General features: G+C 42.1%; 1 long non-coding RNA gene across 2 annotated transcripts; it reads right to left on the reverse strand.

Annotated features, from left to right (window-relative positions):
* Positions 1-7109: 7109 nt before the first annotated feature.
* Positions 7110-17083, reverse strand: LOC148044991 (uncharacterized). Of its 2 annotated transcripts, none has more exons than XR_015697156.1 (4): positions 15104-17083; positions 10263-10324; positions 9954-10155; positions 7110-8162 (listed from the first exon to the last, which is right to left on the reverse strand). It is a non-coding gene; the product is annotated as an uncharacterized LOC148044991 (long non-coding RNA). The 2 variants fall into 2 exon arrangements; XR_015697155.1 differs by having other exon boundaries at positions 7110-8165.
* Positions 17084-25657: the final 8574 nt, after the last annotated feature.

Consider the following 25657-nt stretch of genomic DNA (forward strand, 5'->3'; position numbering starts at 1 on the left):
ATTTTCAAGGGGGGGCAGGAAAGTCCACTTTAGGTTAAAAAGTTGGTGCACTCTTGAGTTTTATGAAGCATTTGACCCAAATCACACAAATGCAATAATTCCATTCTGCCCTGCTCTGTTAAATTGTGTTTGGAATACTACATCCAGTTGGATCATTGCAGTTTAAAAGGGACATAGAGAAGCTGGAGTAGGTTCAAAGGAGAGGATGCTAAAGTTTCTGGAATTGGAAACCAAACTTTGTGAAGCATGGTTAAAGGAGTTGGCATGTTTAGCTTGAAAACTTGAAGATGGAAGAGATATATAGTAAACATTTAGAGTATCTTGAAAACTGACACTTATGCTCATTTGAAACCCGTAACAGGCATGGACAAATGGATAAAAATGGAAGAATATTCAAAAATTAAGTTTCCCAATCAAATGTCCACTTCAGTTATTTTTCTGAAATTTTTAGATTTAAGATTGGGAAACCCTGCAAGGTCTATTTTAATGGCCATGGGAACTTACTACATTTTTTGGTAATTGCATTATAGTGCAATTATAAAAATATGAGGGCATCATTTCCCAAGTGGGGACAAACAAGAACACAGTAGAACAGTATAAATCTGAAAGCAAGTTTACAGCAGTTAACAATCACCAAAATCCTCAAAAATCTATCTATACTCCACCAACATGGCCTGACAGGCTTATTCCCTTAAATGCCTTAAACATAGCTAAAACCTGTCACACCTATTACTGAACAGCTAGTGAGGAATCATTAAAACTGAATCCACCACAAGTAATTGATTGCCCTATGCTAGCTGAAGTTATAGTCCCCTATTTTCTCTTATCTTTAAACTCAACGCCATTGCGTGATTTAATCCAGACTTTGTCTCATATTTTTTACACTTAGTACTACACAACACTGCACTACAAAAACTGACATTTTCAGTATTGCTGCCCCAGAGAACTGAAGCTCCCAATGTGCCGCCCACGTGTATGATGTTAATCCACACAATTTGCATTCCAGTCTACCCTCAAACACTTCCCCCTCAAATATTTAAATGTGACTCCTGAACAACAGAAGTTGTTCAATAGTCAAAAGGGAATTGAATGTGAATGATATGGGGGAAAAACACTGGGTCTTCTACATGCCTATACTGTATGACTTACTTTCCCTAACACCTGAATGAGTTAATAAGATATCAGCAGACTATCAACTAATTCTAAGATTAGATTTAACCCCCGATAGATGTAGTACTGCATATGGTTTTTTTCTATTTAGTTCTCTAAGGAAAGGAGCTGAAAGGAGAGAATAACTGAAAAAACCAATCCTCTAAATTTCAGAACTCACCCCCCCCCAGGGCTTTACAATATATCATACATAAGGTGACCAGACATCCTGCTTTTGGCGGGACAGTCACGCTTTTAAACAATTTGTCCCGCATCCAGTGGCATTTTAAAAAAGTCCTGATTTTTAGATGGGCTTTGCAATACTTGCAATGAGGGTTTTTACCCAGGGGCACATCCAGCTTTTCCAAACGCCCTGGAGGCTCCCGGCTGTTTCACCCGTAGCAGCTGGGCTACGACTGCTCCATCCCCGAAGGGGGACGCAGATGGGGGGGGGCGGGCTGAGTGCTCTCGGCCTTGGTGCGACGCCCCTCCCACCTCGGCCCCACGCTTTGCACATACGCACCTGGAGTGGAGGACCCTGCGGAACGTAGGGCGTTGCAGCCCGCCACAGCAATTGCAACAAGCCTGCCGGCTTCCCTGGGCAGCATGGACGCCCTGCTCCCCGCTGCCCTGCTTGAAACGGCTTCGATTGGGGCGGCTCTGCCTCGCCTTCTGACAAAGAGGCAGCCGGCGCCCGGGAGCTTTGCTTCAGAAGGAAGCGGAGCTGGCAGAGCAGATGGTCCGTGTCTGGGGAAGGAGCCAAGCCCGGGGTCAAAGCCTGCGGGGCTTTTACAAGATGAGGACAATAAAAGGTGCCCTTCTCTTCCCTTCCTCCCTTTCCCCTTCCTCCCTTTCACCTCCCTCCCCTCTTTCCTTCCCTCCCGTCTTTCCTTCCTTTCTTCCTTCCTTTTTCCCCATCCCTTCTTCCTTCCCTCCTTCCTTCCTTCCTTCTCCTCCCATCGCTCCAGCTCAGAGGAGAAGCAGCTGCTTCTGTAACTTCTTGAGAAGTTTTCTTGCCTGCTTTTCTGTTTCTCAAACGCCTTCCGATGACTGGCCAAGCTCTCCTCCCTGGGTCTCTTTCTTCTGCCTGGGAATGGAATGGGGGGGGGGTGTTATTGATTAAAACTTTTGCCACCCAGTGCTGCAGCTGAGGTGAAGCCGCCAAGCTCCCGCCGGCACCCCCGCCCATGGCAGCGGTGCCTCCCCCTCCGCTCAGAGCACCTGAGCTGGGCATCGCATGACCCCTGCCCCCTCCTCCGCTGTGCTTTTGAGGAGCCATGAGGCCATGGGAGCCAGTAGGAAGGCAGCGGAGGAGGCGGGAGCAGAAAGCAAAAGGCCCCATGGCTTCTCAAAAGCACAGCGGAGGAGGAGGTGGCGGCAGCAGGGGTAACGTTGTGCCCAGCCCTGGTGCTCCGAGCGGAGGGGGAGGGAGGCAGGGGGAGGGAGGCAGCACCACTGCTGCCACGGGCAGGGGCACCAGTGGGAGCTTTGGCAGCTTCACCTCAGCCGCAGCGCCAGGTGGCAAAATTTTTAATCAAGAACACACAACCAACCCCCCCCCCCCGGTCAATGGTGTCCCGCTTAACCAATTTTAAAATCTGGTCACTTTAATCATACACCTAAACTAAACACTAACTGACTGCCATGGCAAAGACAAATGGGGTGTCCACTAATAGAGAACAAGCTGGTGATGTCATGAGTCCATGCCAATACTCTGGTGGCAAAGGTGGTAAAGGAAATGAGCAATACCAGTGATTTCATAGAGAAAATGAATGGGGAAGGTGCATACACAAGTAATGACTTTTTATATTCAGTTAATGTGACTGTGTGTTGCTGGAACCACTGGTAAGAAGATTTGCCTGAATTAGTGACCGACTGGCTGGAGTGAGTTGCATAAACAGGACCAGACAGTAATAATATCTGTAATATTTCTTACATGTCAATCACTTTCCATTAAAGAGGCTGGGAAATAACATGGACTCAACCCACATCTTCTGAAGTTTGCACGTTTGTCTGAAAGCATTCCAGTATGTTCAGTTGGAACACAGGGTTAGATTAACCCAACAGTATGTTTTTTTCCTGGATTTCAAGAGATTTAGCATTTGAGATATTTTTCATATTCAATACATTTTATTTGCACAGCAGTCAAGCTAACAACTTGTTCTGCCCAAAAAATACAGGCTGTTCTTCAAATTTAGTAAATGTTAAGGAGCTGAGAACGTCTGGAGATTGATAGCCCACCCAAGTGCCTGACTGGGCTTTCAGTAATTTGGAGGAAGTCCTGTGTTTGAAAGATTTCATCTTTATTTCTTTAGCTGTCTGCATGTCTCTTGTTTTATAGTACGTTGAAAAGGAAACTAGTTTTAAAATATCGCAAACCAATCAGCATCTCAGCATAAGAGCAACAAACATAGCAATTATAAATCATAGTGCCGACAGCAGAAGGTAGGTAGGGGAAACAATGAAAACACGGCTTATTTCTTTGAAATAAGAACAACAGTTCTTAAGTTCCTATTCAGCATTTCTGAGCTTTTCCACGATCGGGTGTCTTTCGGTTTTTCAAGCAATTATACCGATGACAAAGTTGCTTTTATGTCCATCTTCTTCGTGATCCAGATAACATTCCTGATAATTTTACACTGTGAAAAAATTGATGATCAAGCAGAGAAAAAATGCTGAAAAAACTGTATATCCAGTGTTTCCATCCCTGGATTCCTTTATGCAAAGCCAAATGCTGTTCTCCTGTGAAGACTCCCCAGAGTGGAAGAGGGCAGGCAGTCACTCTGGAGATATTCACTGATTCATATTGTTTCCTTGCACATGATTCAGCAGTAACAATGGCACAATTATGGCAGAATCCCCAAGTGAGCATAACACCCAATAGTCATGGATATTAAGTCATAGCATACTCAAATGCTAGGTTAAAATGGCTATGTTGTTTAAACATAGATGCTGAAAAAAGGAAAGATAAGGACAGCACATGTTAAGTGGGCACTGAACTTTTGTTGAGGAATAGAAGGCATAGGTGGAACATTGAATTAAGGAATTCTACATTACAAAATTGAGTTGGAGATACCACTTTAATTTGTCTGGAATCCACTGATTTTTATATACCGTATTTTTCAGAGTATAAGACACATTTCCCCCTCCCCTAAGGTGACCAGACATAACGCTTTTGGCGGGACACCCCCGCTTTTTGATGCATTTTCCCGCGTCCCGCCCGCTTTTTTAAAAGGCACGCTTTTTTTTGGCGCTGGCAGCTCCCGCCCATCAGCTGCTGGGCTGGCTCATCGTTCTGTTCTATGCTACCTACAAATTTAAGCCAGCCCAGCCTGCCGCTCACTGATTTGATTGGCTGGACTCCAGCCAATCAGTGAGCTGGCCAACCAGCTCACTGATTGGCTGGACTCCTTAGCTGAGGACGCAGAGGAGTCTCCATTTTATTTTGTCTTTCTTGTTGGGGTTGCAGCTGCGCTTACTGGTGGTGAGTAAAATTAATCATGTTTTGTAAAAAAATTTTACTTACTCCCGAGTAAAAATTTTACTCGGGAGTAAAAAGCGGCTGCCGGTCGCGCAGAGAACTTCCACGTGGTTCCATCCAGACTTGCCGCCCGTGCTGGCTGGGAGCTCCGCAAAGCCAAAGGGGGAGAAGGCAGGGGGCTGTCTCCTCCTCCCAGCCCAGCAAACAGTCCTTTTTTCAGCTGTGCAGACAACTTCCACGTGGCTCTCGCAGCCCGGCAGAAGCATTTTTTCGGGGGAGGGCTCTGCCTTAAGCAAGAATTGCATTAAAGACCAGAGCAACAGGTATTTCCTTATTTGCCTGGAGAGACAAATAATTCCTAGGGATACTTGCCATGTTCTTTCATCACCATGACGATCTTATTTTTTTGAGCTAAATGTATTTTTCCAGTTTGAATTGGGCATAATCTTTTTTTATTGATCCACTGTCAGGAAGAGGGATTATAATTTAAAACAGATGATTTCAGTGGCATCTTTTTTATTAATTTAAATTTCTTTCCGTTCTCCATACCCATCTTCTTGTATCAAATAATAGCTGTGGATTCATTGGTATTAAGACTAGTGTATATGTTTGAAGCAGTGCAGGAAATCTTGAAAACTTATGAATTTCTCTTTCCTCTGTGGCATTAGGCCTTAGTATCTGATTTGCTATATAACTTAGCAGTAGTTATTAGCACTCTTGGTGAATGATTCCCTTTTCTCAAATTATCTTGAACAATAGTTTGCAGTGTTTTCATATCTTGCACCCAGCTTTTTAAATTTATTATTAAATAATTTGTATTCTATCAGGGGCTTTCAGCAGTTTACAGCAACAAAAATGCCAAATAAAATTATATTATTATAAAATCATTGTAACAATTCCACAAAAACAATAAAAAGAAAATCCAGTGATAAAACCATATTAAATCCCAATGGCTCTAGAAGACAGAATAATTTGTACAGCCTTCCTGAATGGACAGCAGGTTAGGGCTCCCTGCTCTTGGGGGAGGTTTCCAAAGGATGGGCACCAGCTGAAACCTTCCTCCTGAGAAAGCCCTACCTTTGTCATGAATGGGATTACAGGGCCTCCCCAGAAGATATTTAAAGCTCTGGTAAGATAGCTTTGAGGAGGGTGGTCTTTAAATATTTGGACTTTAAGCTGATTTTGGAACATCTGTAAATTTGAAAGCACAAAAAATGCTATTGGCTTGTTTCCAGATGAGTCATTTACTGTAAGGAGCATAGGCTCAATGTATTTTAAAATAATATTTTATTTATTGTGCATATGATTTTTAAAATAGTGGTATTCTGTGTTGATTCTTTTTTTAAATTGTCTTAGACTATTTAAAAAAAGATTCTATCCAAAATAAATTGAAACAAGCCATTTTTAAAATTTCTATGCACAATACTTTGAAATGGACTCAGGAGTCATGATTGACACTGAGTGAATTTGCACTTTTAATAATCAGGAAGATACAATGGCATTGAAAAAAGTGACTGTTGACCATTTTTCACACTTAGCGACCATTTTCACACTTAGCGACCGTTGTGGCATCCTCATGGTTACGCGATCAAAATGTTGATGTTTGGCAACGGATTCGTATTTCTGATGATAGTTTGAAATGGTGACAGTATAAATTATTGCTGGTGTAATACTTAACAATGGTTTTTAAGGATTTCTTTTATTTATAGAATACCTTTTTTATTATTTTGGGGGGATTTTTACTTTTAAATTGTTTATAAAATGTATTTACTACAAGAAATGTTCCTTTTTGCAAATGTGATCTTTGCAAATCTTTGTGATTCAATATGTTCAGACCAGGTTTATGTGTCTCAAAGTGGCTGCTATTCTATGGGCAGGCCAGGTTGGTGCAAGGCAGCTTTGCCAGATTTGGTGTGTTTCACCCTCATTGAATTTTATATCGTATAAATAATGGAAGGAGGAAGGAAGAGAAAAAAGGAGGAAGGGAGTGAGTGAGGAAAGAAGAGGATGGAAGGAGGGAGGAAGGAAGGAAGAGAGGGAAAGAGCAGAAGACAGATAAGGTGAAGGTAGATAAGCAAGAGGAATGAAGGAAGAAGTGAGGAGTCTCGAGGAGGGGGAAAACATTTAGTGACCAAAGTTACAATGGCATTGAAAAAAGTGACTGATGACCATTTTTCACACTTAGCGACCGTTGAGACCATTTTTCACACTTAGCGACCGTTGCGACCATTTTTCACACTTAGCGACCGTTGCAGCATCCTCATGGTCACGTGATCAAAATTTTGTTTGGCAACAGATTCGTATTTATGCTGGTTTCAGTGTCCTGGGGTGACCTTTTGACAAATTTTTTTTTTTAAAATCAAGCCCCCCCCCCCCCCGGTCAAGGGTGTCCCTCTTTTCCAATCTGAAAATCTGGTCACCTTACCCTCCCCCCCAAAAAAGTGGGTGGAAAACTGTGTGTCTTATATAGTGAATATTTCAGTGGCGGGGTAAGGGGGGGTTGGTGTGGTGCCGATCAGCTGTTGTACAATGGGCTGCGGCAGCAGCAAACAGGCCATGGCAAATAGGCGGCAACGGCAAATGGGTCATGGCAAATGGGCCGTGGTGAATGAGTGGCAGTGAATGAGCTGTGGCGGAGAATGGGCCACACCGAATAGGCCTTGGTGGTGGCAGTGAACGGGCCCTGGTGAATGGGCCACTGCGGCAGCGAAGGGGCAGCAGTGAATGGGCTGTGGCAAATGGGCCATGGCAAACGGGCCAGATGAATACCAGATGGATGCTCGAAGACAGAGGCATTTTTTTTCTTGTTTTCCTCCCCAAAAGCTAGGTGCATCTTATTGTCCAGAGAGTCTGTCCCAAAAATATGGTACTTGTTCAGGGGCATTCCAAAATATACATAATAAAATAAAAGATTTGTATTTAGAACAGGAGAAGAAAAAATCATCAACCCATAATAAATAAAACCAGTCTAAGATACATTGTTGCCTAAAGTAAAGGACCATACATCACATCTTATTCCATCTATAGAAATGAATTGAATGAGTTGGCATGGGAACAATATCTCCCTTTATTAAGATACCAAGCATGGAATAAATAGACCTATTCTAATTGATCATTGTGTCAATGCTTAATGCTTAAGGTCAACTGAACAAGATCAACAAGTTTCTTGGGTGAGTTCTCAGATCTTCCCAGCTTGAGTAGAGTGCGATCTGGTTAAGGTGGATTATCTTTTACCTCTATAGGGAGAGGAGATCTATTGGGATGGGTCTATTGTAAAGAAAAACAGTAGCAGTTGTTGATAAAAGAGAATATTTGTAGCTCAGGATTGAATTGAGGAGTCCTTGGTGCTCTCTGGGCTTCTTGTTTTCTTGCAGACGTTTTATTATGAGTGACAATTGCAACTGGTTGGAATACGATTGGAAGAATTTGTGAAATGATTCACCCAGTGGTTCTGTTGACACCTTGATTGGTAGCTGGAATAAGGAACTTGCTTAGATAGTCAATACAATTGATCTTTGGTGGTGTCTCTCACCTGCTTCAAAGATGGCAAGGATAAATTAGAGAGCTAAATCAGTATAGATAGTATATACTGTGGAAGATGATTTGAATCAAATCTCATGAACATACACACACACATACTTACCAGTGGTGGGATTCAAAAAATTTTACTACTGGTTCTGTGGGCACGGCTTGGTAGGTGTGGCTTGGTGGGCATGGCTTGGTGGCAATGGCAGGGGAAGGATACTGTAAAATCTCCATTCCCTCCCCACACCAGGGGAAGGTTACTGCAAAATCCCCATTTCCTCCTGATCAGCTGGAACTCGGGGGGCAGAGAATAGATGGGGGCGAGGCCAGTCAGAGGTGGTATTTACTGGTTCTCCAAACTACTCAAAATTTCCACTACCGGTTCTCCAGAACTGGTCAGAACCTGTTGAATACCACCTCTGATACTTACCCATCACACTCTTCTCTTTCAGGGCAAGCAACATTATTTAGAGCGCAAAAAGGGAATAAGAAATAATAAACCAAAAATTATGGGTATGAGATTAAAAAAAAAAGAAATGTATCTATATCAACTTTATTCCAGTTTTATATTTTTCAGTCCTTACAAATCATCATTCCACCACACCCATGTAAGACTTCATACATAGTTTTCTGTTCCTTATGCAACTTACTTCTCTCTCTCTCTTTTATGTTCTCAATCTTCTCCTCTCTTTCAACTCATTTAACTTCCTTCATGCATTTGTTCTGGAATTTGGTCCTTTTTATATGACCAAAGACTTTATCATACATCTATTATTCCCTTTTTTAATGCAATCCACTTTCTTGTTTTACCATAACACTATTTAAATTTCTCATTAATTAATTCTAATTAATTTTATGGATCTCCTAATGTATTTAATTCTCACAAATAAGAAAGAAAACAGAAATAGTCTCATACACAATCATGTTAGCTTATTTTGATAATATTCATTTCTTCGCTCTCCAATTACTTTTCCAGCCATTTTTTATCTTTAGAAAATATTCTGCCACCATACGCAAGTTTATGTATTTGATTTATTAATTTGTAATTCTTAGTCTATACTATAAAATATAACTTAGTTTATGCTAGATTAATTTTCAGATCTATGCTCTTTATAGGTATTCCTCAATTTACAACAATTTATTTAGGGACAGTTCAAAGTTATGTCATTAAAAAAAGTGACTTCTGACCATTTTTCATACTTACGACCATTGTAGCATCCCCATTGTCACATGATCAAAATTCAGACAGTTGGCATTTGACTCATATTTATGACAGTTCCAGGGTGATGTGATTATCTTTTGCAATCTTCTGACAGGCAAAGTCAATGGGAAAACTGGATTCACTTAATAACCATATTGCTAACTTAACAACTGCAGTGATTCCCTTAACGACTGTGGCAAGAAAGGTTGTAAAATAGAGCAAAATTCACTTAACAATGTCTCTCTTAGCAGCACAAATTTTGGGTTCAGTTGTGGTTGTAAGTTTAGGACTACCTCAGTGGTGGGTTTCAAAATTTTTTGGAACCTACTCTGTGGGTGTGGCCTACTTTGTGGGAGTGGCTTGCCAGCCATGTGACCGGTTGGGAGTGGCTTGCCGGCCATGTGACCAGGTGGGAGTGGCTTGCCAGCCATGTGACCAGTTGGGAGTGGCTTGCCAGCCATGTGACCATGTGGGAGTGGCTTTCTGGCCATGTGACTGGGTGGGAGTGGCCAAGACGATGTCACTGAATTCTTTGCCCCAATGGATGAACTACAATAAAATTAAAATAAATACAAAAACAATAAAAAAGATACTTACAGAAGGAAGATGACTGTCCTTGCCAGTCTTCAATATCACTGACTCCAATGAATGGCCAGCACAAAGAAGAGACACAGAAATGAACTCTTTCATTGCATGCACTGCATTGGGATGAAACCAGCACACAAAATAATAGAAAAGGAAAATTATTGTCCTTTTTTGCGTCTTCTGCACCACCATCTCACCACCTTGCTCCAATAACCTGCACAAAGGAGAGACACAGAAAGTAAGACTTTAATTGCTGGCACTTCACTATCTCAAGGATGAACACAGCACAGAGCACACCCAGCAATAAAGACAGCTACTTACATAGGAAGGATCACTGGCTTGACAGTCTTCTGCACACCACCTTATCACTTTGCTCCAACAACCTGCACAAAGGACAGACACAGAAAGCAAGACTTTAATTGCTTGCACTTACACTTTACATTAGAATAACACAATGAAAGAGATACACTCAAGTACTTATTTGTGTTATTTCCTGGTTGTTGATATTTCCATACTGTTCTTAAGCTTCCAGATTCCTCTGTTGCAGCTTTCCTAGTCTTTACTCGTGAATCATCAGCCATGTGGTGGTGCACTCTGAGCCAAACTTTCACTGCAGGATTTGGGTCCCATCTCTCAACAGGTATTCCAACAACACTTATCACCATCAGATTACTTATATTTCGAACAATTAGGCATGTTCTTTGCTCTGAACATATGAGGTTCATTTTTGAGAATCCCCTTTTCGCCTCTGCTGAATTAACAGCCATTGTCCTGACAATATCTCTAGCTTTTCTGATACTGTCAGGAATTTTGTACTTGTCTGGATTTTTCAGCACATTTTCCAAAAACTCTCTGTAGTCGTTCAAATTAATTTCGTAATTAAAAATGCTGCCAAATGCAACCAATGCTTCCTCTGCCTCAGCCGATGGAACGACTACATCTTCAATTTTCCAGTAATCTGGCCCCAAATATGTGATAAAGTATAACTTGTTTGCGGCTGGCAATAGGCTATCTGTTCTTAGATGGTCACAATCCATCAGCCTTTTCTTCAAATTGGTGATGATGCTTGACAGAAGCTTGTCACGAGGAAGGGCAACAAATCGTTGATTTGGAGCTAAATTGATGTTTTTGAAGCCTGGGGTTTTTAGCACTTCCACAAGTTCTGTTTCATATCTGCCCTTTCTCTGTCTAAGCACTTAAAAGCATTGATTGTTCGCAATACTAACTTTTTGGCCATGATGATATTTGTCTCTCTCCCCTGTAGGGCATTTGACAGAAGAGAAATCTCATTTAGGATATCGATCATGAGGGCCAAATCCTTCAAAAAATTTAAATTTTCAAAACGGGAAGCCATGCCTGGGAATCTTTCATTGCCCTGAAAAAACTGATGTAGTGCTGGATAAGCACGCCACACAGCTATGGTTGCCCTTAAACTACAGGCAGCCCATCTTGGTCCTAAAACTCTGCCAATCTTCACAATTTCTATGCCCAATTGTTCAGAGATTTGGAAGAGGTCATTCTGGCTCTTGCAGGATTTCTGGAAAGTGGTGTGTATTTTATCAAGGAAGATCTTGAAGTGGTTGATCTACTTCACTTCTCTTATTGCATCATCCAGCACATGTTGCAGGCAGTGGTTCAAGCAGTGCCAGATGATGATGTTTGGGAAGTCTTGAGCTATTCTGGTGCTGACTCCAGATTTTCTTCCAAGCATAATGTTGGCACCATTGGAGCAGAAAGCGATTAAATTCTTCTGTAGATATTCGGTGGTAAATCCAACTTTATGCAAGCTTCCCATCGATGCAGAATATATGTTCTCCGCATCTTATTTCTCTAATTCCAAAAGCTCAATGAAGACGGTTGCTGGGCATTCTGGATCCTCAATTCTAACAAAAACTATCAGCACTGCTTTCATTGAAAGTGTTGTGGCTTCATTGATTATTAGGCACACCTTTTGATTATTTGCAATAATCCTGGAAAACACGGTGGTCTTGATTTGGTTTGCAATGAATTCAACTATATTTTTTTTTATTATTATTATTTTTAGCTTATTTCTTTTTTTTTTTCATGTTTAAATGTTTTATTCATTTTCATTTTCAATTTTGTACATTCACTTATATACTGGATATTTACAATAATAATAATAAGAAAAGAAAAACCCCAACCTAAACACAACTCATAAACCCAACCTATCACTTTCATACACCCCTTCTTCTCCCCCTCCAACTTTCCTTTCTCCCTCCAACGATCACCCCTCCTACTTCCCTTTCCCCTCCTGCCTTCCTTTCTCGCCTTCCTCACCCTCCTTCCCCTCTCATCCTCCCTACATTCCCCTCTTCCTCCCTCCTTACTTCTCCCTCTTCCTTTCCTCTACTTCTCACTATGGTGCATTTCTCTATTCCTTAATCTATTCAGTTACACTAAAAAGAAAAAAGAAAGGAAAAAAATAAAAAGAAAAAAAAAGAGAAAAATAAAAAGAAAAGATAAGGATCAAGAGTATACAAGTGTATTCTTCTTATTCTATATATTGAAACTATATCTCCACCCACCCACCCACCCCCAATGAACCCCCCTCCCTAACCCCCTCCGACTTCCCAGGTCCCACACCCGGCACAGTTCAGTACCATTCACCTTCAAAATATCTTATTAACAATAATAATGAAAATAAAATAAAAAGAACACTCCGAAAAAGAAAAAAAAAAGAAAAAGTAAATAAAAAAAAATTTAAAAATCTTTTGCATTATGCTCAGCCTCCCATCATTCTTAAAATTTAAACAGTGTGAATCATTCCATTTATATTTTGTCCTCGTCCCTTACTTCTTTGATATTTACCCCCATCTTCCTGTGGACTCTCCAGATAGCCTTTCTTAACCTTATATTCAAATATTAGTTTATACAAAAATCAATTTATCTTCAAATACAGAGCAGTCTAATCATACTTTCGCTACTCATCTTCCTACCCTTCGTTTCACGTCTCCATTCCTCCCAAGCCCAAATTGCATAAGATTAGGATCTCGCTCTTCACTTTAAAATCCTGAGCTTTTTATGTTATACTTCAAGCATGTAAATCCGTAAAATGTGTGCCCAAAATCCATACCAGTTCGTTCAATCCCAAGATCCCTTCATCAATATCCCGCTCCACCTTCCTTTCTGCCCCACTCCTCCCAACTCCATTCATCCCAAACCGCAATTCAAATAAATCTTAGTCCCCGCTTTCCTCACAGAAAACACTTCATGCGCAGTTTGGATTGAGATTCAAATAAGTCTTGTAAAAGTCCCGTATAATATCTGTCTAGAATAAGCAATGCTTCTTTCCATTCCTCATCAGTACACAGCTTTACCATTTCATACCAAACAGAAATCCTAAAGTTTTAATCAGTCCAAAAGCTTAGAAAGTATTTTAAAGACATCGCTGGATCTATATTCTTTACTTTTCTGCCCTTTCGGAAAGAGAAGGCTACCCTCTCCCTTATAACCACGTGTCCCGCTGCTTTGAAAATATGACTAAATCCTCAGTCGCTCTTCTGCCTCTCCAGTAGGGGGGGAACAACTCCCTCCTTCTTGTAACCAAGTGACTTGCTGCTTGTCTTTCCTTCACCTTGTCCTTCCGCATTTCCGAGTGAGTCAAGAAGCCCCACCTTCAGAGTTTTATAATAAAAGTCCCGAGCTTCCGAAACAGAATTAATACGAAATCTTTGATTTTCAAATGTAACTGTGATTCCAACTGGAGCTTCCCATTTATACTGTATTTGACGATTTCTAAGTTCTTGGGTTAAGAAAGTATAGCCTCTCCTTGCTTGCAGCATCTGGAGCGGGATCTCTTTAAAGACAAACAAATCATGGCCATCGATTCGGAGCCTGTTATTGTAAAACTTTTGAGTAATCGCATTTCTGGATTCTCTTGTGAAAAAGTATATAATTATGTCTCTTGGAAGCTGTCGTTGCTCTGCTACACGCGAATTCTGGCGATAGATTTTTCGAATATTCCAATCAAAATTGAGTCCCGGACCTCCCACCGCTTGGCTGAAAGCTTCTACAAACGTCTGTTTCAAGTTCTCTCCTTTCTTTTCGGGCAGTCCTCTGACTCTTATTGCAGACGCCTTTCTGTTATAATTTATCATTGTAAGTTGTGTTTGAGTATTTCTAATCTCTTGTTATAATGCTTGGATATTAGAAGTCAAATTAAAATTAGCCTCCTCCAAAGTTTCCAGTTTAATCTCCATTTCTTCAATATAATCTGTCAAAGTAGACGTAACTTCAAACATATCCGCCTTTATTTGGGCAATTTTAGTCTGTATTTTGTCGCATAAATCCAGCACAAATTCTTTAATTTCTTTTTTAAAGTCATTAATTATTTGAAAGAAAAGCTCCTGTGTCAAGGAATCTCCAGTAGGTGGTGTAGGAGACAAAGGCAGCGATTTACTAACAAGTTCTTTAAGCACATGCGGGGGGGATTTTTTTGCCTGCTTAGACCTGGTAGGCATTATAGATAAAAGCTGAGAATAAACAGATTATTCTTCATAAACAGACCAGTCTTCACCTGGTCAGTTCTCAATAAATTATTTGTAGATTTTGCTTGTTAATGAGTAGCAGTCTCCGGGGAGATAAAGCCAGTTAATTACGTCATCAATCACCAACACAGTAAAAACGCCATTTTGTATCCCAATTGCACAAAGAAGTTTCAAAGGAAAAACTAGGCTGGTATTTAGATAGTTATAAAAAAAAAAACATCACAGGAGTGAGACCCGCTCGTTAGCTTTAAGTTGCTTTAAACAATTTATCATTGTCCTGAGTGGGGGGGTCGCCCGTCTAGGGCTGCAAAAAGGCAGCTGCGAGGAACTGGCTGGAGATAAGAGCTCAGTTACGCTGGATCTCTTCTCCGTTCGCAGCCCCCCCAAAAAAAGAAAGAGGGCTGTGAACTACAAATAAATCCTAGCACCTGAGCTTCTGCCTGCCCCTTTCTGCCAGAAAGGGGTGATATCTATTGATCTTAATTAGATATACAGACCAGAACTCTGAGAGGGGCTCCATTGAGCTCCTTCGGCGACAGGCTCCTCCCACAGGAAGTCGAATTCAACTATTTTCACTGCAGATCTCTGTGAGAGTTGCTCCAGGAGTTGCAAGCCAACTCTCACGTCCTCTCCAACTGTATTTAGCAAATTTACCTGGGCTTCGATGTCTGAGAATGGATTACATCTTTGCGCCAGATCGTAAACAGTAGAAAATATTATGCAAGTACTCGATAAATATTTGTCAGTTGACTTATCCATGGATTTCGTTAAAGCTTCCTGCTCCCATTGCTTACTGCTCTCTATGCAAATAAGATGTGCTTTTGATTGAAAATGTTCTCTTAATTTTTTTCCTCAGAGATGCTTGTTGTGTATCCTTGGTTTTTCCTGCTGCAACAACCTGGAAATGTTTCCACTCTCTAAAAACATGAATACCTTTCTCTAATGAAAACATGGGTTTTGCACAGTACTCACAACCCAACTACTTGTCGGATACTGCCAGTCCATCATACTTGTCCTTGAAGTGTCTGTATTGCTGCAAATTCCAGCAGTCAGGAAGTTGTGGAACTTCAGTGGAGTCAATGGACTTGCTGCTTTCTCCGACTTCAAGTGGTGGAAGTGGTCGTGCTGGTGGTGCTGGTGCTTGTGGTGCTAGTGCTGATGGTGCTTGTGCTGGTGGTGCTGGTGCTTGTGGTACTGGTGCTGATGACTGTTGTGGATCAGCTGATTCCTCAACTCTTGGTTTTTTGGAGAAGAAAGTGATCACAATCTGTTTCCTCTTCTTCATTATGCCAAGTAATACTAACTGCCTGCCAAAGAAATAAAACAATATTGGATTCAATTGTGGTTGTAAGCTGAGGACTATAGGTAACAGAAGGGATCTCTGCTTTCAACCAACAATGAACAGTCTTTTCAGGAAGGATGAGAAACAGGAAAGATATAAACAAACAGGAAAGATATAGTCTTTCATCCAAGAAGATAGTTCAAGAATGATTGTCATATTCCCAGAGCAATACCTATTTCCTTTTTCTGAAATGTAGTTCTCAGTTCCAAAAAACAGGAATATATGAATTAGGTCCAGTACTTAGTCCAAGTAGCTATTTAGAAGTTAGTAGTTAGAAGCAATGGTAAAGCAAGATATGGAATTAAAATCAGAAATATTTTCTTGGCTATTTGAAAGGGAATACAATATATATTTAATTTTACACATATTAGCAGCTGCTGGAATTGTGTTTGCACAACAGTGGAAAAACAGAGATATAAAAATGAATAAATATTACAATGTGCAGGAATAAATAAATTGACAATTAAAATCAAGAAGGCTTTGAATACTTTTTCACGTGGGATTTGTTTTAGCAATTGCTAACTAATGGAAATAGAAATTAGAAATCCAAAAGTATGAAAGAAAACACCAATTATTTAAGGAAAGGTCCCAAAAACGTATAAAGAAATATTACTAAATCATTATTAATGCGTAGATAACTCCAGGACATTACACACCCACACCCACACAAACTATTTGGTGAAAACACCAAAAAATAAGGATCCCCCCCCCCAAAAAGACTGCAAATGATACCAGTTTTTTCCCTAACCCTAAGGACAGGAAAGACAAAGCCACTGGAATAAAAACCATCAAGGCATTGTGGGAAATTATAAAGGACAGTGCCAGGAAGCACACAGAACCAGCAACCATCTCACAATTACCTAAACAACGAGGGTGAAACACACGAAATCTGGCAAAGCTGCCTTGCACCAACCTGGCCTGCCCATAGAAAAGCAGCCACTTTGAGACTCATAAACCTGGTCTGAACACTTAAAGCAACTTATTGCATCATAAAGAAAACATTTGGAAAAAGGAATAACATTTCTTGTAGTAAATATATTTTATAAACAATTAAATAAAATTCCCTAAAAATAATTTTTTAAAAAGATACTCTATAAATAAAAAAATCCTTAAAAACCATTGTTAAGTATTCCACCAGCAATAATTTATACTGTAACCATTTTAAGGTATTTTAACAGCAATAGTATACTGTAACCATTTCAAACTATTCCACACACAATAATTTAAAATGAAACCATTAAAAATATTCCATACACAATAAATTACAATAAAACGATTTAAAACAATTCCATGCACAATACATTTTAAAGTATTGAGTATAGAATTTTAAAAAATGGTTTATTTTAATTTATTTTGAATAGAATCTTTTTAAAATAGTCCTAGATTTAAAAAAAATTCTGTCCAAAATAAATTAAAATAAATCATTTTTAAAAATTCTATACTCAATACTTTAAAATGTATTGTGCATATAATTTTTTTAAATAGTTTTATTTAAAAGTATTGAGTATAGAATATTTTAAAATGGTTTAATTTTAATTTATTTTGGACAGAATCTTTTTTTAAATAGTCTAAAACAATTTTAAAAAAGAATCCACACACAATAAATTGAAGTAAACCATTTTAAAATATTCTATACTCAATACTTTTAAGTAAAACTATTTTAAAAAATTCTATGCACAATAAATGAAATATTAGTTTTAAAATACATTAAAAAATAAAAGGAAAAAAAGGGTCACTTATCAGCAGGCAGAATCAGCAGCTCCCTGATGCGATGGATCCGATGCGATGGATGGATGTAGCAGGGAGCAGGCAGGCAGCAAGGCAGCAGGACAGATAAGACTGGACTGGAGGGACAAGGGTTGTCGCTAAGCACGCTGCCTGGCAGGCTTAGCCAGCCAAGCAAGGCTGTAGAGGGGGGTGCGGGGGGCTGTCGGCCGTGTGGCGCACACCAGCCTGTGGCTTTCACTAGGGAAGGCCTGAACTTAGGCCTTCCCTCATGAAAGCTAGGCCGCCGCCGCCGCCCACCCGCTTTCGGCCATGTGGCATATGACAGCCAGCAGCTTTTGCTAGGGAAGGCCTGAATTTCCGGGTCCACTGGTCGAACCTCCTCTCATTGGATCGGTAAAATTCACCAACGAGTTCGCCCGATCCTGTGCGAAGCGGCGGAAATCCACCACTGGACTACTTGTATATAGAAAACAAATATCCAATTAAAATCATTACTGTTCTAAGGCAACAATATGGAGTCATCTGCATACAATTGTATATATCCATTTGTATCTCTAACTAGCGCAACTCTAACATTACCACAGGTATTTGTTATATATCAGTGATGGAAATGTCATGTTCCGGTGTTCACATTACATACAAACAGAGATTCAGTTTGTTTGGTGAAAAACTTTTATCTTTATCTAAGAAACTACGTGATAACCAGCACTAAATGACAATGATACAAAGGTAATCAAATCCAAGTTAGTTCTAACCAAGTTAACACCATCACCCATATATATATAACATTTCATATATATATACCATTACCCCACCCAGCTCCACCTACAACTCCACCCAGATGACACCCACCCACCATCACCAATCACCATGACCCACATCCTCAGCCACATCCCCACTCAGTGTCATCACAGCCTCTTTCCTGGTTAGCCGCATCCGAGCAAAAGAGTTACATCAGAGTAGGCAGTTGCACCCGAATAGAAGAGTTACATCAGAGTAGGCAGTTGCACCCGATTAGAAGAGCCACATGCAGCTACAGGCTCAATCGACATCAGAGCGTTAGTGGCGTGTAAGCATGGCCGAGCGGGCATGGTGATGGACAGGGTCCCCCTGGATGGCAGCCTGAGGGCTGACAGACAAACCTTTTAGGCACCGAATGCCCAACCAGAATGTGGGTGCACGCTGGAGCCCTGGAACCTTGAAGACTAGGTAGCCAATGCACATGCATGTGCCGGAAACCAGAAAAGCAGCTGGTGATGGTGCACGTGCCCACAGAGCGGGCTCTGCATGCCACCTCTGGCATGCGTGCCATAGGTTTGCCATCACAATTATTTATGTATCCTTAAATACATTAATCGAGGGTACTTTGTACAGCATGTCTTATTCCTTGCTCAGTGTCAAATCTTTTACTATGTATTTGTATAGTCTCCCACATTCTTTACTTCCAACCATACTCAATAACATTCAGTAACAAAATTTAATTTTTACACAAATTGCATCTATTGAGTTTAGCCTACCCTTCCTCTAAATCAGTGGTTCTCAACCTTCCCAATGCCGTGACCCTTTAATACAATTCCTCATGTTGTGGTGACCCCCAACCATAAAATTGGTGCCTTGGTTCCTAAGACAATTGAAAATATGTGTTTTCCGATGGTCTTAGGCAACCCCTGTGAAAGGGTCGTTCGACCCCCAAAGGGGTCCCGACCCACATGTTGAGAACCACTGCTCTAAATCAAGAAATGCACAATCAGCTTTCTTTCATAGGTTCCCTTAAAACCTCTGAGCATGTCCTAAAAAAGGGTTTAGAAAGCAGTCTGGAATATCTCTTTCTATCTCTTTTTTTCCTAGAGGCTTCACAATGAATATAGTATCCATCAAACAATGAAGGGCACTGTGTCTGTGTGTGGTATCTTTCATGGTGGGATGACATTATTCAGTGTTGGTGTTTGGCAGGACACACAGATCTTTTTAGATTGAGGGAAGGAAGGTGTTATCTTTAAGGTCATCATTCAAAATGAATGTATCCGGAGCGTGTATTTTCTCCTAACATTTCAAATTGTCCATATTAAATCCCACTTAACAAAATGCAAACCAATGCAAGGAGAAAGAAGATTGTCAAGGATAGAAAGGAAGATATCCCAAGCAAGAGATCAGTTGAACAGTTTTTATTCAGGTGCACTTTTCAACCTATATAGTAACTATAGTATAGTACCTATAGTAACCTGCAACGTCTTGAATCCTATATGCCCACCCTCCATAAATTTGTGGCCTGACTTTTATTTGTTTGCTTGCTTGTTTAGCAAATTTATTAGGCTGCTTATCTTAATCAAATAACCCTGAGCAGCTAGCAAATCATAAAACACAAACATATTTGTAAAACAAGTAAAACAACAAAAATAAAACTTGCTTGGTAAATATAATCTGTTCCTCACCAAAACTATCAAACAATGCAGAACAAAGTACTGATTCCACTACTCTTCTAGCTCTAAAGTCTGAGAGAAAATATATCCTGGCCACAATAAATAGCTGTTATGTTGTCTATATTGTAGTTCAATAATTGGATTTGGCAGGATTGCTGTATAACATAAAGTTATTTCCTACATTGGAGGCACACAAAGGACAACTATCAACCCACCACTGGTGCATGTGTATGTATGTGTCTGTCTGTCTGTCCGTCCGTCCGTCCGTCCGTCCATCCATCCATCCATCCATCCATCCATCCATCCATCCATCCATCCACACGTATATATGTGTGTGTGTGTGTGTGTATGTATGTATGTATGTATGTATGTATGTATGTATGTATGTATGTATGTATGCATGTTTTTTTATTTGTGCTGATAAATAAATAAAGGGAGACTAGTATAGATCTATTTCAAGCTATTTAGCTCTCATCAGCTAGCCATACCCTTACTGGGATTTGAACCTGGGCTATATGGCATACTAGGCACACTAGGCAGAGATCTTGGCCATTAGGCCACACACACACACACACACACACATATATATATATATATATGTATGTATGTATGTATGTATGTATGTATGTATGTATATATGTATATATGTATATATGTATATATGTATATATGTATATATGTATATATGTATATATGTATATATGTATATATGTATATATGTATATATGTATATATGTATATATGTATATATGTATATGTATGTATATGTATGTATATATGTATATATGTATATATGTATATATGTATATATGTATATATGTATATATGTATATATGTATATATGTATATATGTATATATGTATATATGTATATATGTATATGTATGTATATACACATACATACATACATACATACATACATACATACATACATCCACATCCACATCCACATCCACATCCACATCCACATCCACATCCACATCCACATCCACATACCTCCCAGCTGCGTTACAACAGCACTGCCTGCGCTCCTAGAGTCAGTAGCCGGACTGGCGGTTGAATTCCCCAGACTGATAGTACTGGGGGATTTCAACCTGCCATCTCTTGGCGAACGCTCTGATGGGGCGCAGGAGTTCATGGCTTCCATGACAACCATGGACTTGACCCAGGTAATTCAGGGTCCGACTCATACAGCGGGACACACGCTCGACCTCGTGTTTCTCTTGGGGCAGTGGAGATGTGATCTGGAACTGAAGGGCATAGAGATCTCGCCCTTGTCATGGTCAGATCACTTCCTACTGAGGCTTGATTTTCGGAAACTACTCCCCCATTGCAGGGAGGTGGAGCCAGTTAAATGGTTCTGATGGACCCATTGGGATTTCAGATGGAGCTTGGAGAGATACCTGACTCCCTTGCCCACAATCTGACTGAGTCCTTGGTCGCTGCTTGGTCGCTGCTTGGAATACCTAGACCCATTCCAGTCCGGCTTCAGACCTGGTTACAGCACAGAAACCGCTTTGGTCGCATTGACCGATGATCTCTGGAGAGCCAGGGATGGAGGCCATGCCTCCATCTTAGTTCTCCTTGACCTCTGGGCGGCTTGACCTCTCGGCGGCTTTCTCCTTGACCTCTCGGCGGCTTTCGATACCATCGACCATAGTATCCTTCTGCGACGACTGCGGGAGGTGGGAGTGGGTGGCACTGTTTTGCAGTGGTTCTCCTCCTACCTCTCGGACAGGTCGCAGTCGGTGTTGGTCGGGGGGCAGAGATCGACCCCTAGGCCCCTAACATATGGGGTGCCGCAGGGGTCGGTCCTGTCCCCCCTACTATTTAACATCTACATGAAACCGCTGGGCGAGATCATTCGGAGGCATGGGATAAGATATCACCAATACGCGGACGATACGCAGTTGTATCTGTCCGCCCCATGCCAACTCAATGAAGCGGTGGACGTGATGAACCGGGGTCTGGAAGCCGTTAGGGACTGGATGAGGGCTAACAAGCTTGTACTCAACCCGGAAAAGACCGAGTGGCTGTTGTGTTTTCCTCCCAATAACCAGTGTTCCATCACTCAGGCTGGGGGGTCAAATATTACACCCCTCAGACAGGGTTTGCAACTTGGGAGTCCTTCTGGATCCACAGCTGACTTTTGATCACCACCTGTCGGCTGTGACCAGGGGGGCATTTGCCCAGGTTCGCCTGGTGCGCCAGTTGCGACCCTACCTGAACCGGGAGGCTCTCACAACAGTCACTCGGGCCCTTGTGACCTCTAGGCTGGAATACTGCAATGTGCTCTACATGGGGCTGCCCTTGAAGAGCATCCGGCGACTTCAGCTAGTCCAGAATGCGGCCGCGCGAGTGATTGTGGGTGCACCTCGGTTCACCCACATAACACCTATCCTCTGCGAGCTGCGCTGGCTACCTGTTGATCTCCGGGTGCGCTTCAAGGTGCTACTTACCACCTACAAAGCCCTTCATGGTAGTGGATCTAGGTACTTGAGAGACCGCCTCCTGCCAATTACCTCCTCACGACCCATTAGATCGCATAGATTGGGCCTCCTCCGAATTCCATCTGCCAGTCAGTGTCGACTGGCAACTACGCGGAGGAGAGCCTTTTCAGTAGCAGCTCCGACCCTTTGGAACGATCTCCCCGTGGAGATTCGTACCCTCACCACCCTCCAGACCTTCCGCACAGCCCTCAAGACCTGGCTATCCCGTCAGGCCTGGGGTTAAAGATTATAATCCATCCCCGCCCGAATGTTGAATGAATGTTGCTTTACTCTTTTAATTATGTATTGTCCTATATGTCATTGTATGTTTCCCCTTCCTATATAAGTTGTAAGCCGCCCTGAGTCCCCTCAGGGAAAAGGGCGGCCTATAAATAAACTTAACCTAACCTAACCTAACCTAACCTAATATAGCGGCGGCTGAGGCACTAGGCCGGATTGCGTCTTTGCGGCCTCTCCGTGGCAGTGGATCCAGGAGGGCCCCTTGGTTTACCGAGGAACTCTGGGAGATGAAGCACCAAAAGAGACACCTAGAGCGACGCTGGAGGGCTAGTAACTCCAAATCTGACCGAACACAACTAAGAGCCTTTATTAGGACTTATTTAGTGGCGATACAGGCGGCAAAATGTACTCATTTTTCCACTCTTATTGCATCCGCAGAATCTCGCCCAGCTGCCCTGTTTAGGATAACCCACTCCCTCCTGAAAGGGAGGGATGCGGGGGAACCCTTACAGGGAAGAGCTGAGGAATTTGTTCAGTTTCTGTCGGACAAAGTCACTCAGATTCGGACGGACCTGGACTCCACTTGGATAGTACCAGTGGAGATGCTGAGGGTGGGCCTTGATTGGATTTCTTGGAGCGAGTTCCAGCTTGTCACTCCTGAGGAAGTGGACAAGGCCATGGGAGCAGTGAGTGCCTCCACCTGCTTACTGGACCCGTGTCCCTCCTGGCTGGTCTCGACCAGCAGGGAGGTAACACGAGGCTGGCTCCAGAGGATTGTTTACACCTCTCTACAGGAGGGATCTTTCCCACAGCCTCTGAAGGATGCGGTGGTAAGACTCCTCCTTAAGAAGCCTTCTCTGGACCCAGCTATCCTTAAAAACCATTGTCCAGTCTCCAACCTCCCTTTTGTAGGGAAGGTTGTTGAGAAGGTGGTGGCCTTTCAACTCCAATGGACCTTGGATGAAGCAGACTATCTAGATCCCTTTCAGTCGGGTTTTCAGGCCTGGTTACTGCACCAAAACTGCTTTGGTCGTGTTGACCGATGATCTCTGGCAGGCCAGCGATAGAGGACATTCCTCTATCCTGGTGCTTCTTGACCTCTCAGCGGCCTTCGATACCATCGACCAGGGTATCCTTCTGCGACGGCTGGGGGAGGTGGGAGTGGGAGGCACCGTTTTACGGTGGTTCTCCTCTTACCTCTCGGACAGGTCGCAGTCGGTGTTGGTTGGAGAACAGAGGTCGACCCCTAGGCCCCTTAAATATGGGGTGCCACAGGGCTCGGTCCTGTCCCCCCTCCTATTTAATATCTACATGAAGCCACTGGGTGAGATCATTTGCCGGCACAGGATTAAATACCACCAATATGCGGACGATACACAGTTGTATCTGTCCGCCCCGTGCCAACTCAGCGAAGCGGTGGAAGCGATGTGCCAGTGCCTGGAGGCTGTCAGGGTCTGTATGGAAGTGAACAAGCTTGCACTCAATCCAGACAAGACCGAGTAGCTATTGATGTTGCCCCCCAAGGATAGTCCAGATATTCCATCCCTTAGCCTGGGGGGTGAAATTTTACACCCCTCAGAGAGGGTCCGCAACTTGGGTGTCCTCCTGGACTCGCAGCTGACATTAGAACACCACCTTTCGGCTGTGACCAGGGGGGCTTTTGCCCAGGTTCGCCTGGTGCACCAGTTGTGGCCCTACCTGGACCGGGAGGCACTTTGAATGATCACTCATGCCAACGTCACCTCAAGGCTTGATTACTGCTCTACATGGGGCTGCCCCTGAAGAGTGTTTGGAGACTACAGTTGGTCCAGAATGCAGCCACGCAAGTGATATCGGGTATATCTAAATACACCAAAGTTACAAATATCCTCCGCAATCTGCACTGGCTTCCTATTGGTCTCCGAACACGCTTCAAGGTGCTGGTTATCACCTTTAAAGCCCTACATGGCCTAGGACCTGGATATCTGCGAGACCGCCTCCTGCCACATACCTCCCAACGGCCGATAAGATCTCACAGGCTGGGCCTTCTCTGGGTGCCGTCGGCTGGACAATGCCGGCTGGCGACCTCTCAAGGGAGGGCCTTCTCTGTAGCTGCTCTGGCCCTGTGGAACAATCTACCCGCAGAGATCCGGACCCTTCCCACTCTCTCGGTCTTCCGAAAAGCCACTAAAGCCTGGCTGTTCCGGCAGGCCTGGGGCTGTTGACCCCATGAACGAGGTCCAGCCCCACCTAGGTTGAGTGTATGGTGTGTTGCTTTTAAATCTGTTTGCTCTTTCCCTATATTTGAACTTTTTATTTTTACTCTTGTATTTTGTAAGCCGCCTGGAGTCCTACGGGATTGGGCGGCATATAAATTTATTAAATTACAATTAATTACAATTACACATACACATACAATACACATACACATACACATACACATACACATACACATACACATACACATACATACATGCATACATATAGTATGTATATACATATACATGTGTATATAGGTAGTATATACATGAGCAGCACAGTAGCATAGAAGTGAAGATGCTCGCCTCACACTCGGGAGATTGAGAATTCAATCCTAGGCAGCAACAGATGTTTATCAAAGAGAAAATATCTGCCGCAAACTCTGTGTAGATATCAGGAAGGTCATCTGTCCAGTAAATGTTCAGCTCCATTTGGCCAACCTCACTCCACTCCAATTAAAGGGATTACAGGGTCATAAAAAGAAAAACAAATGTACTACATGCACACATGTACATCCATACACAGAGAGAAAGTATACACAAATACATTCTGTATTCATACATCTAAAGAAATATTTGCTGTGCTAACAGTTCACAGTGGTGATATATTAAGATAGTATGGCACAACTTTTATTAAAATATCTGGCTTAATTGCAGAGTATTATCCACAATGCCTGTTTATTAATTAGAGAGCCAACAACTAATTGCTTTAATGAGGTTAATTAATGTTGCTTCAGAGAAGAAAAGTTGAAG

Source organism: Thamnophis sirtalis, unplaced genomic scaffold, assembly GCF_051295495.1.
Source record: "Thamnophis sirtalis isolate CommonGarterSnake01/CBP01778 unplaced genomic scaffold, rThaSir2_p1.2 scaffold_6, whole genome shotgun sequence".
Lineage (NCBI taxonomy): Eukaryota > Metazoa > Chordata > Lepidosauria > Squamata > Natricidae > Thamnophis > Thamnophis sirtalis.